The sequence below is a fragment of the Seriola aureovittata genome, chromosome 17, assembly GCF_021018895.1.
Source record: "Seriola aureovittata isolate HTS-2021-v1 ecotype China chromosome 17, ASM2101889v1, whole genome shotgun sequence".
Lineage (NCBI taxonomy): Eukaryota > Metazoa > Chordata > Actinopteri > Carangiformes > Carangidae > Seriola > Seriola aureovittata.
In genome coordinates, this window is record NC_079380.1 from 13,928,535 (window position 1) to 13,946,464 (window position 17,930).

Genomic DNA, 17,930 nt, shown 5'->3' on the forward strand with positions numbered 1-17,930 from the left:
CACTGTCCCCTGTCCATCAGCGTCCTGCAGGTTCCTGATTAAAGAGAATATTCCTTTAATGCCCCCTTCAACTAGCAACACCCCCCCTCATACTCTCTTCCCATCTTACTCCATCTTCTTCTGTCCTCTCTTTCATATCTCCTCCCCTCCCGTGTGAGGCAGCCTGGCTCACTTCCATCAGCTAGTCTTTGGAATCTGCTTCCTGAGCCTCGGTATGCGCCCGGCATGCTCAAACTAAATGCTTTTCCATTCTTCTTTATTTCTTTTCTCTCTTTATCCCCTTGGATTTGAGAACGCTTGTCATGAACATTGCTTTCCCACGAAACAGGTGGCAAGCTACGCGAGTCACATGGGTCTTAACTGGATCGAGTGTTTAGTTCACTGACTGACAGAGAAAAGGAAAAGAAACCGGCTTCATTTTCTTTTTGCTTTTATCTACAGCTCCTCTGTTCTTCAGTAAAATTTCAACCAAAATTCCCAGTCAGCTCCTGCCTATGTTTGCCATTAAGCTCAGGACAATACACCTGGTTAACCCGGCCCTTTGTCCCTGCTGGCCAATGATCAGTTAGATGCAGCTGACATCAGCGCCACTATAAGCACTTAACGAAATACTCAAATCAAAGGCAGGGTGAACCTGTATGATGGTGCTTTTCACTCACAAACAACTCTCTGAAGCAAGAGGCCCTACCCTTATCCCGGGACCCTCAACCATCATCAAATCATCAGTGGCGACTTTGATGCTCCATTCAGTTGATGGCCCATTGTCGAAGCCCCCTATTCACCAGCACCTGGGCAGGCTGGCACAGTTAAACCTCTCTGTTGTGTTATCAAAACAAATGCATGACCCTATTCAGAGGACTGAAGATTAGGGGTGAGTTGAGAGACTGTGTTTAAGAGAGCAGTAAAGTGAACAGAGATGCCCTTTCTCTCAGAAAGATGGGGGTGAGTGCAGAGTGAGAGAGAATTTAGAACCAAATCATTAAACCACTCCAATTTGCAACAGTGGAGGCCAATTTTCTGATACCACCTGAATGTGCAATAATTTTAGTTTTAACCCTTTAATACAGCTCATCAAAGCGTGCAGGAACCTTAATCACATTTAAATCCCTTTTCCTGCAGCAATGCAGCAAGGTTGGACCCGGATTTGCAGGGATCTGCATGCAGTCAGTTCTAACATGAACGGACAGATGGGAAATGCTGACCTGACTATACTGTAGTGGTTGTGGAGCACTTCACAGCTGAGCAGTGCAATTGTGGGCAGCAGCGGGCAAGACACGCTGGCACCATTACCTTGAGAGCAGTTAAGCCGAGTCTTGTCAGCTGTGTGAATGTGGCCTCAGGCACCAGCCAGCGTGTCCCCTGGGTGCCTCCTCACCTCTGTGGCCATGGGTCGGGGAGGGGGTATGGGGGACAGAGTCCTCCTTCATCACCTCAATGTGGGGATGGGACCAGCGCCCAGAGTGGCTATGCCCAGCCAAGTCCATCCCTAGCTGAGCCACAGCAGTGGGCAGAGCAGCTAGGGGGCTCTGGACCCACTGGCTGGTATAAAACTATAAAACAGAATATGACTCTCCGTGAGTGAAGCCTGAATCTGTAAACACATGGAGGTCTACAGAGATCTGTGTACTTTGCTGTTACTTCAAGCACATATACGAGTGCCCGTGCTTGTCCCTGCATACACATCATATAGCAGTGTCTCTAAATTTGTTTTCGGCTCGGAAAATTGCTGTTTGGAAATGATAACAACAATAATGGAGGCTTTTCTGCTTGCCCTCATGTTGGTCTTTCTGAAAATAGGGTATGAGTGTGAGAGGTGGAGAGGAGTGGAGACAAGGTTGGTGGTTCACCTTGGTGTCTTTGATACACCGTTGTTCCGCTGGCCATGCTCTCTTCCGTGTAGCCCCGCGGTTTTGCCTTGGCTCCACAACCCTCTTCACAGTCCTCTGGTCCAACTCTACCACCGCAAGCGCACTTCTTTAGCACGTGTCAATATTAGTTTAAGATTATTTCTAGAAGTCCAGAAGGATAAAATCCCTTTAGAGATTACAGAGCTGACACAAAATAATGAGGAAGAATTTGAGGAACTGTGGAAGAACCATTAATGAATATTTATTATTTGCACAACAAACACAGATGATTTAACTCAGGCATACTGTGGGCAGCTAAATTTGGATAAAGCCACATGGTGTCCTGGGTAACCTCAGCCCAGAATAGCCTGCGATGAAGACAGGAGTCACAGTGGTGTGTTAGGCTCCTTTGCTTACAGATGAGGATGGAAGAGATGAAAACAGAGCAAATTGAAGTTAAGTCTTTCCACCCAGGGATGATCCTCGATAAAAGGCTTCACGTCTGGGTCAGGAATTTGGCATTTTTTTTCTGGAGAGAATGAACTGGGAAGCCTGGGCACTGACTGGGTGGTCAGGTCACTCATCCGTGCATGAAGATTTCACTAATTTTCGTCTTGCTATTTAATGGAGAGTGACAGACATAAAGTGGGGATGTAAGAATATGCTGTGTTTGAAAGGATGAGCTGTATTTCCATGATCTCTGAAGGAATCCCAGGTGGGATGTCTTCCTGGAAGGCCACAGACTGGAGCAAAAGTTTCTGATTGCTTTGAAACAGCCAGTGATTAGTCACGCAGTTCTTAAATATGGTTGATGCATTACAGCCATATCGTCTTTGGGGATCTGAGCTATATCTTCTTTTTTTTTTTTTTGTTTGACTAGATGAGCCTATTCTCCCCTTCCCCAGCCATGGTGGATTGCATTAGATTAGACTGGGGCCTACCAAAGTAATTAAGGTTGAAATAAGCCTCTTTAGGCAGAGAGCTACTTCAGCTCAAAGATATTCGGTCCCTTTAGAGAGTTACAGTTCCCCGCTGCTTACTAAGGCTCTAGAGTGATACCTCTCCACTTAAGCTTGCTTTAAATGTATGCACAGGCTCCATTTTACTTGTTTCACACTCTCACAATCACAATGTCATGTAGTCTTCACATGTTATAGATGACTCCATGTTTTTTCCAATCAAATAGTGATTTAAATTTTTCAAATCAGTTGATCAACTCAAACTCTTCCAATCTTCCACTGGGGTATACTTAGCCCTGGTTGGGGATCACTATAGAGGACAGAGCACAGGCAGAAGAGGGGCAGCTTCATTTTTCACAAACAAATCCTGCTTGTCCAGTGTTACCTTGTGGCAGGATGGGATTCATGGTTATCACATTATCACTGTGTTAAGTGTACCCCACATAATGTCACAATTCGTACTTAACCTTCAGGTTTGTTTTGGAAAACGCAAACCTGATAGCCGGGTGGATATCACATGCCCTGAGCAGCGAGTCATTCGTTCAACTCCCGGCTGGATGGACAGTTTGTTGCATTTCATTCCCCTACAGTCTTTCTCCTTGTTCCCTGTCTGTCTTCACTATGCTTGTCAAATGAAGGCAGAAAATTGCCCTCCCAGGTTGTTTCTTTTTGACATATATAACACTGATATTGATAAGTGTCTGTTCCTTTGAAGTCTTGGCTGGTTATATCAAAGAGGTGAAATGGCTTTTGGTTGTCAAGCTTATAAATGAATGATGCAATCCAAGTAAGCTTTACCAGCTATGGTGTTGCAGGTAAAGACTCTATCACTCTGCAGCTCTGAAAGTTCAAAAGTTCAAGTCCCACATGACACCTGAACTTGGTGACCTTCGTCTGGTGATTTCATGTCTTGTTATCGCCATACATAGGTCTGTTAGATCAACAGTAAAGTTATATAACCTTTACAGAACGATGATATGCACTTTTGTCTGTACCAAAGGGAGTGTAACATGATGACATGCTGCTCAGAGAATATTTATCTTTCAGTGAGATTGATAATTTAAGTGATCATCATGTCTGAGTCTGAATGAGAGTGAGTCACCTGGAAAACGTGATTTAGTCATTCTTTGTGTTTCCGTTTTGTGTGAATGTGTGCAGACGGTGTCATTAGAGGACTCTGGTTGCCCCACTCTCTTCCTCGTCTGCTATTTAAGAGAAGAGTGGAAAGTCCATAAGCATGAGCTGGAAACTACAACCACAACCAGCTAATGCACAGGACACTTATTCATAGACTCTCTCACACACACACACACACTTGCACACACAATTGGGGTGGGGAACACGAGCAGCGGCAGTGGCAGTAGCAGTAAATTGGTACAGGCATCCGTCAGAAGCCCCATGAGTCACCCACTGGAAAACGTACAGCTCTCCAAAGCCAGTGTAGATATCCATCAAAAGTGATTGCGGCCGGTGCAAGCTCCTGCAAAAACACAGTTAGATATATACACACAATTATGCCCATATACACACAAGCACGTGCTTACTCACACACATAGCAACACATACTAAATACATACCCATGCATGCAGACACACACACACAGAGTAGAGATTTTTGTGGTGTTGATGGTAAGGCAATGGAGGGATAACGAGTGGTATGTTGTCCAGAGGAGAGACAGCGAGGCTGGGGGAGCCATGTGTAACCACTGCAGAGCCTTCATGAGGCTTTTAAAATGCAGCCAACTTTACTTGTGAGGTCACCTGATAATATAAACACTGACTCAAGAGTCAACCTCAAACCAATCTCCTATTCTTTGATGCTTTTTGTGAGTTCAAGCTAATTGAGAAGCCAGGCACAACCACCTGTAGGAGCAGTGGGTATGGAGCGTGATGAAGAAACAGCACAAATGGATACAATTGATCCGACAGATTACTGCTGATTGCATCTACCACACAAAAGAGGCTGAGATCAAAAAAGCAGAAAGAGTAGTCTGATATTTAAGCCAGGTAATCAGGTCTGTCCCAGCATAAGTGTGCATTTGATATTAGTTTCAGGAGAGCAGGGTTTTTCCTGAGTGAATCCTTCACTTCTTTCCTGCTTAACTTTCGTCATTCCTCTGAACTGCATATCAGATGTAACATATGGCTGCTATGTATTGCACACATGTGCTACACGCATTACACTTGCACCCGAATTACGTGGAACACGAGAGAACACAAAGAGAGGCCCATGTAAAGTTGTTCATCAAAGGATCTAAATAGCTCTGTATGGTAGTGTAGCTGCTTTCCAGTTTTCAGGAGACTTTTTTTTTCTCTTGCAGTAAATCACACCTCTGTTGTTCCTGCCACCCAGCCGGCTGTGTGTAAGCTCTGCCCCTCCAGCCATCTTTAATAGCTTTGATATACAGTATATCATGAAGTTATTTAAAAATACAAATAAAACTGAGACGACACAGACAGCAGACAAAAACTCACTCAAGAGCCAAACTTGTTATCATTGCTGATTATGAGTTGATGTTAGTGAGTCGTCTCTCCCTTTTCTCTGTCTTTGCCATTTCAATCAAAAAAAAAAAGGAAAAAAAAGTCTCCTGCTTGCCTCACAGAGGGCCCAACTGCTGTGTACAGCTCCGTGTTATGCTGCATGGTCAGGCAGAGCGGCGCTACACAGATTCCTGACACGTCAGACATTCTGGTGTTGGTGGGGCCAGCGGCTGCAGCCTGCGCCTCACACATGACCTCCTCAAGGTCAGCAGGTCAGATCCTGTGATAATCCTGTCCACATAGTTGCATAGTGTGCATATGTTTGTCCTCTCTTCAAGTCAGAGAGGTTGAAGTTGTGTGCATGTTTGCGCGCCTGTATAAGTGTTGAGTTTTGTGTTTGATATTGAGTTTTTTGTTTTGTTATGGATGGTCAGTTAGTTTGCATCCTGATGGTTAACAGTAGTAGGTGTTTTCAGGTTTTGACTGTGAGGATGGAAACGATTTCCACGTTCTTGCAAGAATATGCATGGGCTAGAGCTTTTATGTCTGTGCGTGCATTTCCATGCACATCTTAGTGTGTGTGTGTGTGTGTGTGTGCACACAGGGATGAGTCTGCAATTTGTCCCGGAGGAGGTCAAAAGGCCCACACCTGCAGGAGATCTGCAGAGAGCATCACTGTCATCTGGAAAAGCAAGAACAGAGAGAGAAAGAAGAGATGAAACAGAGAACAGAGGGGTCTCACTCCACCCCCAGACATTGTTATTTCAAGCTTTTCTCATCATATTGAGGAAGAAGGGAACAATACACAGCACACACGCTCCCTTGGAGCGCTCACTGAGAGCAGCACAGTCAGCTCTTTCAGCAAACAGAAGAAAGAGAAAAATCAAAGAGCAGAGAGCCAAGGAGAAGGAGGGACCGGGTGAAAGATACTGACAGCAGGGGAGATAAGGTACCTTATCCTCAGAGGCTTTACTCTTCACTCCTCCTCTTCTACTTTTACACTAGTGTGGTGCACAACATGCTTTAACATGACTTGAACTAGAGGTAGTGTTTTTGTACTCTCTCTTTAGCTTTTCAACAGGCTTTTTTCCCTCTTACATTTCCCAGCTATGTTTCACACCGCCTGTGAGAAGTGAGATGGGACAAGGTATGAGAAATTATTATTTTTTTTATAAAAAGAAGGAAATCCTCATCCACTGTGGAAGAAACATAAACAGATAATCTCAGCCATACTAACTTTACTCATTTGCTTAGAGTGAAAATATATCCCTTTTCAAATTGATTAGACTTAAGACATGACATTTTCACCCTCATGTCTCAATCCCCCCTCCTCCCTTTACACAGACACACACACACACACACACTATACCCCTTCTCCAGTTGTTAGGAAGGAATGCCTCTCCTGTAGATCTAATGGCAGTTGGGATGATTGATCAGGTGGCAAAGAGACTAGAGTCATGATAGAGTCTACGCTCTATGTGAGCATGCATACATTTGTGCATGCATGTGCAGTATGCATGTCACATACATATGTGTGTACCATCGGCATTTGTGTCTGCCTGTTTGCGCGTGTAAATTCCTTGTACATACATATGTGTTTTAGTATGGCTTTACGGCAATGGAGACACCAGGACACTTGGCACCACACTGACGTGACCCAACACTCGACCCTGCAGGACGCCAATGACAGTCTGACATGAAAGATGAGGCACAGAAGAGAACATCAACAGGAAGCGAGAAAACTTAACACCACTTCAGCTTATTGCTGCACTGGCTTCCTTCAAAACTGTATCTGCAAAGTTGCTTATAATACAAACAAACAGAGGCACAATACAGAAAGGTAGGATGCTATTGCACACAAATTAATTTTTACAGTCAACAAGGTTTAGATGTGTTTGCTAGTCACAAAACTGACCTCTTTCAACCTTCACAGCTTTCATAGAGAGGAGGGAAAACGGCTTAAGACAACTTCAGGCACTTGTGTAACAAACTACAAGAAGAAACATGATAGCTGTGTGCATTTCCCTCTTGGGAACTGTCCAATGCTGAGGCAATTTGATGCTTCTACTCTTACTGGCTGTAATATGCTTCTGTATACATGGAGCTTCTCCACTGGCAAGCCTGTCTTGTCTCTCTCTTTCTCTGTTTTTCTCCTCAGTTTTTTTCTCAAAGAAATATTTGTTGGCAGGGTTGAATTAAAGCTTGAATAAACTTCAATAGGCTTGGGATTTTGGCATGAAGCCACTGGGCTCATCTAGCACTGGCATTTAACCCCCTCTACAGGAGAGCAAAATAGCCAGCTTTTCAAGACTTTCATTCAGATGTTATCTGTCCAACAGGCACATGATCATGTTTGAGTTACAAGTGCTGCAGCATACTCAGGATGTACTAGGAAAGCGCTAGCTCACATAATCATTTATGCAGCTTTTAATACATGGAAAATTCCCCCTCTTTTGCTGACATCATATGAGATGTGCATCCCCTGAGGCTTTGTGGTGGAGGCACTGGGGGTAGGGTTGAGTATACTGAATAAATACTTTGATGCATGCCCTGCTGTGTCTACCCGCCCTCCCTCTTTCTCTTTCGTCTACAATTGCCCCATTCAGCCCTGTTATTTCTGATCCCTTTGGGCGGTGCATTTGGGTTAGTTAGCCAATCTAATGGGCCATCAGTTAAAGGGCTGGTAGTTAAAGAGCAAAGGTTTATGACTCAGGTGCATCCCACCTAGAAACACACACCTGAAAAGAGCCCATGGCTTCACCCACCTTGGGTAGGAGGCACATTAAGAGTTTTGTCACATGACAGGACAGCAGTCAAAGAAGCATGAAATCAGGATGTCCCCAAGTTGACTCCAGCTGGTGACCCTTTATTGCATGTCATCCCTCTCGTGCTCTCCCATGTTTCCTGTCAGACTGTCAGCTATCATGGCCAAAATATAAGATTCATAGGGCTAAAGTCCGTTTTTTAGTATATTGATCTTTATCTTTATATACTTTAGAAACCAGTTTCCATCACAATGTACATGGAAACCTTCAAGGTACTAAAAAAATGATAGGAGAAGGGAAGAAAATCTTGGCCTGTCTCCCTACCAAAAAGTCTGACATGGTGCAGGTTGGTATTCCTGCATGGCATGCTCACCTGTCTCCTCATGCCTCACATATTAGCTACTATCCATCAAGGTTTAAAGATAGCAGGGCCTGGGGTGAGCAGCCACTCAGGGAGGCAGTTCACCCACACAATAACAGGCACGGAGGCCTACTCTGGTACAGCAAATATTGATACTGACTTGAGGGCGTTCTGGTGTGTTTTCAGGACTTTGAGTGGTGAGACCTGGGACAGGGAGGCTGAGGGATTTCTACATATGTGCAAATGCTGAGGAGCCTGAAAAGCTTAACCCCCCCCCCCCCCCCCCCCCCCCCCCCCCCCCCTCACTCCCTCACCCTGACCCTCCATCCATTGACTGTGCCACACCTTCCTCTGGCGCTGTCATGTTTAGTTTTCCAGTCAGCTCCTGACTTCCCCAGACTCCCTCCAGCAAAAGGAAGCGTGGAAACTGAATCAATCAGCTGCTCTTCCTCGAGGTTTCCTAATGTTTGTGGAGGAACCAGGAGGAGGATCCCGTTGAAGCCAGTCAGGCCTCCACGAACACTGCTGCTGTATAGTCAAATAGTCAGAGAGGAGCTCCCACAGTCAGATATAGCTTTTATATGTTTACACTGGGTAGATAAAAATCATTTGGCAGTCACTGACGGCTGCATGTAAAGAGTATAGAGAGATGTGTGCAGTCAAGTTTACTGTGGATCAAGGTGTATAATTATATTCAGGGAGTGTAATGGTGTCAAAAAATGTAAACACCTTACAGTGCACTTTAGTTTCCAGTAGGGCTGCAGCTAACAATTATTTTCATTATCAGTTATACCGCTGATTATTTTCTTTATTAACTGACTATTGCTTTGGTCTATAGAATGCAATTTCACAAAGTCCAAGGTGACATCATGTTTTGTCTGCCATACATCTTAAAACCCAAATATATTTACATTATTATTACATACACTAAAAAAAACAGGAAATTATCTATTTGTGAAGGAAGAACTAGCAATTATTTTTTGGCATTTTTGGTTAATAAAATGACTTAAATGATTAATCTAAAATTAATAATTTTTTCCTATCCGACAACAGAGAATTTTTCTTGAGATGAACATGCCAATGTGTATGAAACTGTATGAAAGGCAGGTCACATACACAAACTAAGGAGTCACACATTCAGTGCTTGTCTCAGTTACACAGAATCACATGGGTCAAAGCAGAGACATTACTTTATGGCTGGTTGTCTTGCGCCATCTGTAGGTCAGAGAGGATTAGTTTTTGATGATTCTCAGAAATTTCTCAGTAACTTTTGCACACACTGCACCAGACGTTGCACAATTACTCCTCTATCATCTCTGCAATAGTGTGAAGAAGCACTAAAGTTGTTGCCTGTGAATGGGTGAACATGTATAAGCAGATGTATGGACTATGTGTCTCTGTCTGTCTTTCCATTTGTCTGTCAATATTGAAGTGAAAGAGAGAGAGCATTCACCCTGGGTCTTCCTGGCCTTTGCACCACTCCCACCCTCAATAGTTAGCAGCTTCACTGCAAGATTTAATTTTTCCTAAAACATTTACCAGGCAGATTGGAAAGTTTTAAATAAACCCAAATGAATACAAACACAGTCTCGCCTATAAAACAAGGATTTCTCTGAGAACGCAGAAGCCAACACTTTGTCTTTTGTGTGCTCCATTCAGCAGTAAAGTTCCATATGCCTACATTTATGTTTTCCCACTCTGAATAATTTTGGATTTGTTTTCTGTGTTAACTACAGGAGGGAGGGAATGACAAGAGAGAGAGAGGAGAAAAGGTCAGAGCATGAATGAGCTCCTTAAATACTGTGCTTAGCTGCACTCCTAATATTAAAACTTGTTCTCTTGCCCTGAAAGTATGTTTTGACTTTGGTGGATTTACCTCTTTTAATAGCCCTTAATAATAATGTGTCACTTTCAGGCTGTTCATAAGGAAAATCTCTCTCTTTCTCTCTCTCTCTTCTCTCCTTACGTCTCTCTCCATCGTGCCATTCCTTCCCTCCACTCATGTGCCAAAGTAGAAGCTTAATAAAACGATCACTCATGAGGACTCACTGAGGCCAGCAGCTTGACAAATCCAAGGAAGCTTCATTGTAAGGAGGAGGGCCCAGTGGATGAGCTGCATGGTGGGGACCATACACAACAGACCTCAGAGGTCCTTAGGGAAATGGTGTCCTTAATATTAGAGCTGAAGCAATGTGTTGATTCATTGATTAGTTAATGGACAATCGATTGATTGATTGCTGATGAACATCAGCAACAATATTGATAACTGATTAATCATTTGAATACTTTTTAGCCATGCTAGAATTATGACTCTGGAAATGGAAAGGTCAGCTTGACTGAAATATTTTCAGCAACTATTAGATGGATTTTGTTACATTTATGGTGCCAACTGAGGATGTATCTTTTAGTTATCTGCTGGTTTGCTCTAACACCACAATGAGGGTCATATATGTGATTGAAATCTCTCATGAATTATGAGTTGATTTATTGAAAAATGAATGAGTACATTCATTGATAATGAAAATAAATCCATGCTGTTACTGTCTCTCTGTGTGTGACCTATATTTGTTAACTTACACAATAGTCTTCTTGTCTTGTCGTCGCTGCCTACAGTATCTCTCAGTAAGGTTGTCAGAGGTGAGAAGAGAGCATAGAAGATGTAAGAAATAAAACTGCATTCTTTATGGACTTACAGAGAAAAAAAACTACTCCAAAATATGTGTTTGATAAAATAAACTCATCACCATCAGTCGTGTGTATTTCCATAGCTGGGAAGAGTGAACTCTACCCCACTGCACCTGTTTCTCCCTCCTTGCTCCCCGTCACACTCTCTTGAGCCCAGCTACAAATTAAAATTCCTCCTCGACAGATTTAGGGTAATCAAAAACACAAAGCCAAAGAGTAGAAGGGTTTTTTTTATTCTCTCCTGAAGGAGGGGAGGCAAAACAATAGTGGATGAGGAGCAGAGAGGTCTGGCACGATCAGGCCCAGCTATATTGTGGTTGTAGATCACTAATGTCAGGTTGAGTGTTGAGCCACCAAAAGACAGGAAGAGAAGCATGTGATGCTATGCTTGCTACCTCTATAAAATGCTTATCTATGAGCCTCAATTTGGCATTAAATCATGGTGTAAATATAAAATAGTAAAGGAGTAATTACACCAGATAAATCATAACCATGTAATGCAATCTGTGATGAGAGCTGATGTCTTGCCAAACACAGGAAGTAAAGTGTCTGAGCCTTATTACTGAAATAATCCAGCGCTAATCCACTCCATTTATTTCCTCAACAGTGGAGGAATTTCGTTTTAATAGCAAAATACGTGTTCACAGTGCAATCTTGACAGCCGATAAAATCTGTAAGCAGCGAGCGTGAGAGAACATTAAAAACTTGCCCTGGGATGGTCATTATTGTGTGGAGTTGCGGTGCTAAGCCGCATGCCCAGCCATGCTGGTGGGGTGAGAGAGGAGATCACAAGCAACAGAGGAGGATGTGGAAGTTGTCTCACCACGCCTGGCGGCAGATGAGCCTGCTCGCCTGAGCTCTCACGCTGGGGAGACACAGCCGCAGACTGCGTTCAAGGCACATGGAGACACATGATGCAGCAGCAAGAGATTTGTATTTCGTCAGAAGACTGTCAACACCTTTTGTGTATCATGGCATCATTAGATGTTAAATCAACACCTTGTAAAATGAGTTCTCAAGAGGTGCACGAGGAGTGTTGATGTAGGTCTTTTGATTCACTTGTCAAACTGCAAGGATCCTTTTTAACGACAGAATATTATTGCAACTTAAATATCAGAAAGGATCAAATATGACATACAACGTATTGAAAAGAGGAAAGTTTCTATATCCATGATGATATAGAAGCAACCATTGGTGGTAGGATCCCTTTTACAGAGGTAACTTCTTTACTTCTGATGTGGGAAGGAGGGAGCGAATGGAAGAAGAGCTGGAAGGAAAGGTGATGTTGTTAACTTTCCCAAAATCCTACAGAGTCGTGAGACAGCCTCAGCTCCTTCAACATGTCCAGTGTCCAATACTAGCTTTTCCACTCAGTGAAACAGGCTGTCAACAGAGTAGGTCTCAGCTCATACAGTCATGCCCAGTCAGATTTATTGGAGTGAAGAGGTGCTGATTCCATATAGAAATGTAAAGGCGGGACGAGGATGGATCTTTAAGTTCTGCAATTTTCCTTGTACCTATAAAACGCTATATAAAATGCAGTACATATATCACACCTCATTCTACTTTATTTTATTCTGTGGGCAGAACTTGACTTCATATGCCGTAATTGGGCGTGAAGTGGAAAAGACGTGGCTGAGGTTAAGAACTTTAAAGAAAATTAGTCTTGCTAGGACGTGGCACAATTTCATTTCAGTTGTGTTTTAAGTGATTTCAGTATCCCAGAGATGGTTCTGAAAATAATTTAAACCCATATAGGAGCATGTGACACTTAAATATTTTATAATTTAGAAGTTGGATTTCATGCCACCTTTGTGTTGTTTTGGGCCTGAGTTTTTATACCATAACCTTAGCTCGATATATAGCCTGTGTGTAAAAGTAGTTGCTGAATGTCTGGTTTTCATGATAGGGAAAGATACACACATACGATCGATGGATTTTATCTCTCCCATGAACAATGAGGCTGATTTCAGATGTACTGCCTCCTGGGCTTCCTGGTGCCTTTGGTCTGGTTGCTAAGGAGCAGTTTGTCAAACACTATAAAAATACAGCAGTGTTACTAGGTCTGGGTCGGGGGACAAGGGAGGGGAGTGGGGAGGTGGACTGGCAGGCAGAATGTGGTGTTTTTGCTCAGTAGGAGAGGGGGTTCCCCCAGTGCTGTCATCCGTGAATGGAGCTGAATGGAGAAACTGCAGGGACTCTTAAGAGTGGCACCACAGCTCCCTGTTCAGTCAGACGCTCTGCTGCCATCCATCACACAACATCCCTGCCTTTTATGGTCAGAAACAGAGGGTAGGTGAGAAAGAAGGAGAGACTGAAAGAGAGAAAAGGAAGAAGAGCAATGAAGATTTATCTTTCCCCTGTTTTTCCTCTATCAAATGTATCCTGAATGTGCGACTGGTCATGTTTGGTTACCAGGGAACAACCCTTGTTACTCTGACAGGAGGAAATGTTCTGAACCTCCCCAGTTATCAAGATCTCACTTGGAGCCTCTTAAATCAAACTGATCCCCTCACTTTGTGGAAGCATCATTCCATGAATGCGTCACTCTCACACTGGCATCCTCTACAGGGTTTTTATAGAAGGTATCTCAGGTCCCCTGAGACGGTGCCAGTACACTTTGCTTATTTGGATTTATACACACTAAGTTAATCTGCTTTACATTGGGCAGAGACCTGTCTTCCTCCAGTTACCATGCACAGCATCACTACCACCACAGCTTTTGGTGCAGAGGCAGTGTTTACCCACTGCTAGAATACTGACAAACTCCATACGCCTGTACATGCGCACGCACACATACACACGCACAGCCTGCATTTGACCTCCTGCTTTTGTCTCTCTAGAGGTCTGTAACAGGATTGGTTTCATGCTCCAGGTACCAACAACAGACAGGATTCCTCTTCACACTGGTAGCTTCTCTCGAGCCCCTTTCCATCTTCACTTTGGTTGTTGGCGTTCAAAATTGTCTGAGCCTCATAAGGATCAAACTTACAACCTCAAATCTTTCAAGCGGTGTTTTAAAACCATGAGCTATTTGGTCAGCCAATTACTGCTTTGCTATAGCCTTTGAATGTTTGCTAGTACCAAACAGACCTCTAACTCCCTAAGCCATCTCACCAGCAACTCATAGTCTTTCTTCCAGCCTTTGAGTATTTTCTCTAGTTGCAAGACTTCAAAATACAATAGGTTACCTGAAGATCCAACCCACAAACTCAAAACTTCTGAAATGTCTTTTTACTCCATTGCCTAACCACATGACCACCATGACCTGCCAAAGGTGGTCCTATCTTTTGTTTTTGACAGCACCCAAAGGAAAGCATTAACAGCTCTCAGAACAAGGGGTGAAACAGTCCTTACCTAAATATCTGAGCGGGGTCAGAGAACTGCTTGGAAGGTTTGATATTTGTGAGGCTCAGTCCAAGTCCAACACTCAAAGTGGTAAGTGCACTGAGCCCAGGATGCAGTGACGGTGTCCCTGCAAAATGGTGTCAAAGGTGAACTTGTTTTGGTAGAATATTTGCACATGGGCAAGTGAGCAGAATCAATAAAATGCCTAAAACCCTGCACAGAAAACGAAACAAAAAACAGCAAAGACGTATGACGACTGTGTGATTGCATGATCCAAATCTTGATCAAAACATGCTATTTTCAGCAAATACGTTGCTAGCTGTGAGGTTGTTTGTTGTTTGTATGTAGCAAAAGGGATAGTAAAAACGATAACAGGCAGGGGAAGCGCAAAGGGAGGAGACTGCCCCCGGTGGCTGGTTTTATATCCACAGCCTACATTCAATGAGTAAAACTATATAGATGATGATAAACACAGTAGCAGTAATTGTGGTGTGACATCACTTAGTGCGAGTCGAGGGGAGTACGAGAGTAGAATCACGAGTGGTTTTAACTAGATAAGGATCGGCATTAAAGTAGGTTTAATTTCTTACTGCTTACAGTATCTCTTAATGACTATGCCCCAAAAATGACTCTTTCTGGGCAGAGGAAGTGGCAGTACAAAGACACACACACACACACACACACACTGTACTCAGGAAAGAGCAAACACAGGTGTCCTGCAGGTTGAGCATTTGCCTATTTTTGGTTAAAGTCCAGAGGTAATATACACTTATTTGCACCTCTCACCTTTGTGCCTCATTCTACTCTCTACTTTGATTTTAGTTGTTTTGTTGTCTGTTAATTCTCACATCCACAGTGTCAAAGTGACCACTAATCTGTTTTTCTGGATTTTCTGATGTTTGAGTGTTATCCTGTCAACAGGAAAATCCCCCGACTGCTCAGCATGACTACAAATATAGAGCAGGGAAATGATGGGAAATGAGGTAAAGTGAGGTAAATGCATGGTAAATAGGAGAGTTGTTGTGCCGGGGCGAGCAGGGCACACCTGGGTGGCTGGGGCTGAGTCAGGTCGCGCTCAAGACCAGGTCTGTCCGTCTTGAGGGACCCTGTCTTGAAGGAACCGTTGTTTGGCCCATTCTGGGATGGTGTTGTGTTCCATAGAGACTGGGTGCAGCTGTCACCACCGAGCAAGGTCATGGAAAGGTCTGGTCAGCTGGGCTTGGCACTGGAGGCAGGTGAACAGGGACACTCATTTGCAGAGTCACCCAAACATAATCTGAGTTGCAAGTACATTAAGCAGAGTTAACTTCGGCCTCTGCAATCCAGTACAGCAACCTTGTAATAAATCCTACTCTCTTGATCCTTATTATTGACACTGGGGCAGAGAGGGGATTCTATGGTTCTGTTTGGTGCTTTATTTTATGACATTGTTGAACTGTTTTCAGCATACACAAAGGTATGTCTAACGTTTTCGCCTGCCTCTCTTTACCTCAAGGGCTGGTGAACAACTTTTTGAGAAACACCTTGAGCTGCAGTTTCTTGGCTTGGCCTGGCTTAATGTCTCTGTACTTATGGTGCACCTATGGTGGTGTACTTGATTCTGATCCTGTCATCTGAGATAGCTAAAGATAGTAAAACATAATTTGTAAATTGTTCATTCTTAAACCTGCAATAAAAAATAATTTGGTACATGCAGCAAGAACATGCTGTAAACATGACACTGATATATTACCACCTTTGAAGTTGATATGATAAACTTGTTAGCAAAAAGTTGCTATTTTACACATTCAGCAGACACGGAGCAACTGAGCATTCATTAGGAGTCGTGTGTTATCACCTTAATGCAACTCTAATGATCTTTTAGCTGTTTTTTTTTTAGGGAAATATCTGGCTTTTTAGCTGCTAAATCCTCCTCTGTATTCCATAACTCATAACTAACATTGTCTGCCTGTCATTTGGTGTTGGTGCCTGTTAGTGTACAGTTAGTCATCAGAGCCTTTTCACTGAAACAGCTGTCTGTTGAGGCCAAAAGCGACACGGTAAGAAGGGTGAGAATGAACCAAAACTGAAATGAGCTGAAAGGTGGGGTAAAGCTTTGCAGAGCTGAGGGGAAATTGCCCAATCAAAGATCTCTATGTGAACAGAACATTCAGGTAAATTAGCATTAACTATAGTAACAAGAAGGCTAATGGTCTCCCTCAGGAGAAAAGACTTTGACGTTGTTATGTGATTTAAGTGTGACTAAGGATGCATTTAATGTTTTATTGTTCATTAATTGATGATTGAGAGGCTATACTTTTTGTAATAAATATTTAATTTCTTATGAGTTCTTCTGGTTAGATGTCAACAAAAAAAGTTAGTTTTAGGAAGGGAACATTTGTTGTGGCAGATTTTATTTGCTCGGGACAGAGGACAAAGTTCTTTGTTTGCAATGTAATATAAGAGGTTATGTTCATGTATGACTAAATGTGACTGATGTTCATGTATAAATTTGTCTGTCCATGACAGTATATCTGACTTTTACGTCGTTATTACATAATATTATCCACGCAGCCCAGTATTTTTGGAGATGTTGAGCCAGATTTACACTCATCATTTCATTATTATTAGCTAAACTTATGCAGTCAAATACAACAGTCCTGCAATGAGTCCTTCGTCATGGACAGTTTTTGATGAAAATGTGTTAAAGAGGTGTTGATTTAAGTGCATGATCATTTAGGAGACTGTTCAGCTGTCTTGCATTGTAGGTGGTGGAGGTGTTTCTGTTATTAGCCTATCCTCATTGAGTTTAGTGGAGTGGACAAAATAATAGGAACATCTCGCAACACAACGCTATGCAGCTCAACAGTTCCACAGACTACATTAAAAAAAAATGATGAAAAATGAACATACAGTTGAATCAGCACCTCTTTAACACAGTTTCAAGACAAACTGGACATTGAAACCTTCATGAAGGTAGGATTTAATGCAGGACTTTTCTATTACACTACATGAGCTTTAGCTAGGTGTACCTTATGACTGATAGTGTCCATGCACAAATACAAATAATAAATGCTGGGCAATATCATCTAAATAGGAAATTACTGATAGTACTGAGCTTTCTGATCCTGGCACGAAGACTTTCTCGTCTGCTTACTTCATACCTGTTCTTTTGGTAAATAACAGACACTCATGGTACAGCTCATTAAAGTGGTATTATTTTTAGGACTACTTTTTTTATATTAATCCAGGAGAAAAGCTGAGAAAAATAGTGAGATTTTGGTTATCTTTAAAAATAATGACAAACATCCTGAACAGATCTCTGAGTCTTCTATCAACAAATCTTCCATGCTCAAACATTACATGCATACTGCAAGGATAAATAAAAACATCTGTTCAGCAAAACATTGACTTCTACTGCCCTCTGGTGATCACATTAAGAAAAGCACAGAATAAAAAAAAGTGTTATCTGTGCACATGCCTGCATTTTAAACACAAGTGAATGT

The 17,930-nt window shown here is 42.7% G+C and overlaps 1 long non-coding RNA gene across 3 annotated transcripts in view; it reads left to right on the plus strand.

Annotated features, from left to right (window-relative positions):
- Positions 1 to 8,687, plus strand: part of LOC130185411 (uncharacterized) — a 38,954-nt gene extending 30,267 nt beyond the window's left edge. The window contains exons 2-5 of one of the 3 annotated variants that reach the window (XR_008830146.1): positions 5,891 to 6,235; positions 6,394 to 6,433; positions 6,890 to 7,126; positions 8,599 to 8,686. This is a non-coding gene — a long non-coding RNA (uncharacterized LOC130185411). Of the gene's footprint in view, positions 1 to 5,890; positions 6,236 to 6,393; positions 6,434 to 6,889; positions 7,127 to 8,598 lie in introns of all 3 variants that reach the window. The other 2 variants (XR_008830148.1, XR_008830147.1) reach the window with 2 other exon arrangements.
- The last annotated feature ends 9,243 nt before the right edge of the window (positions 8,688 to 17,930 follow it).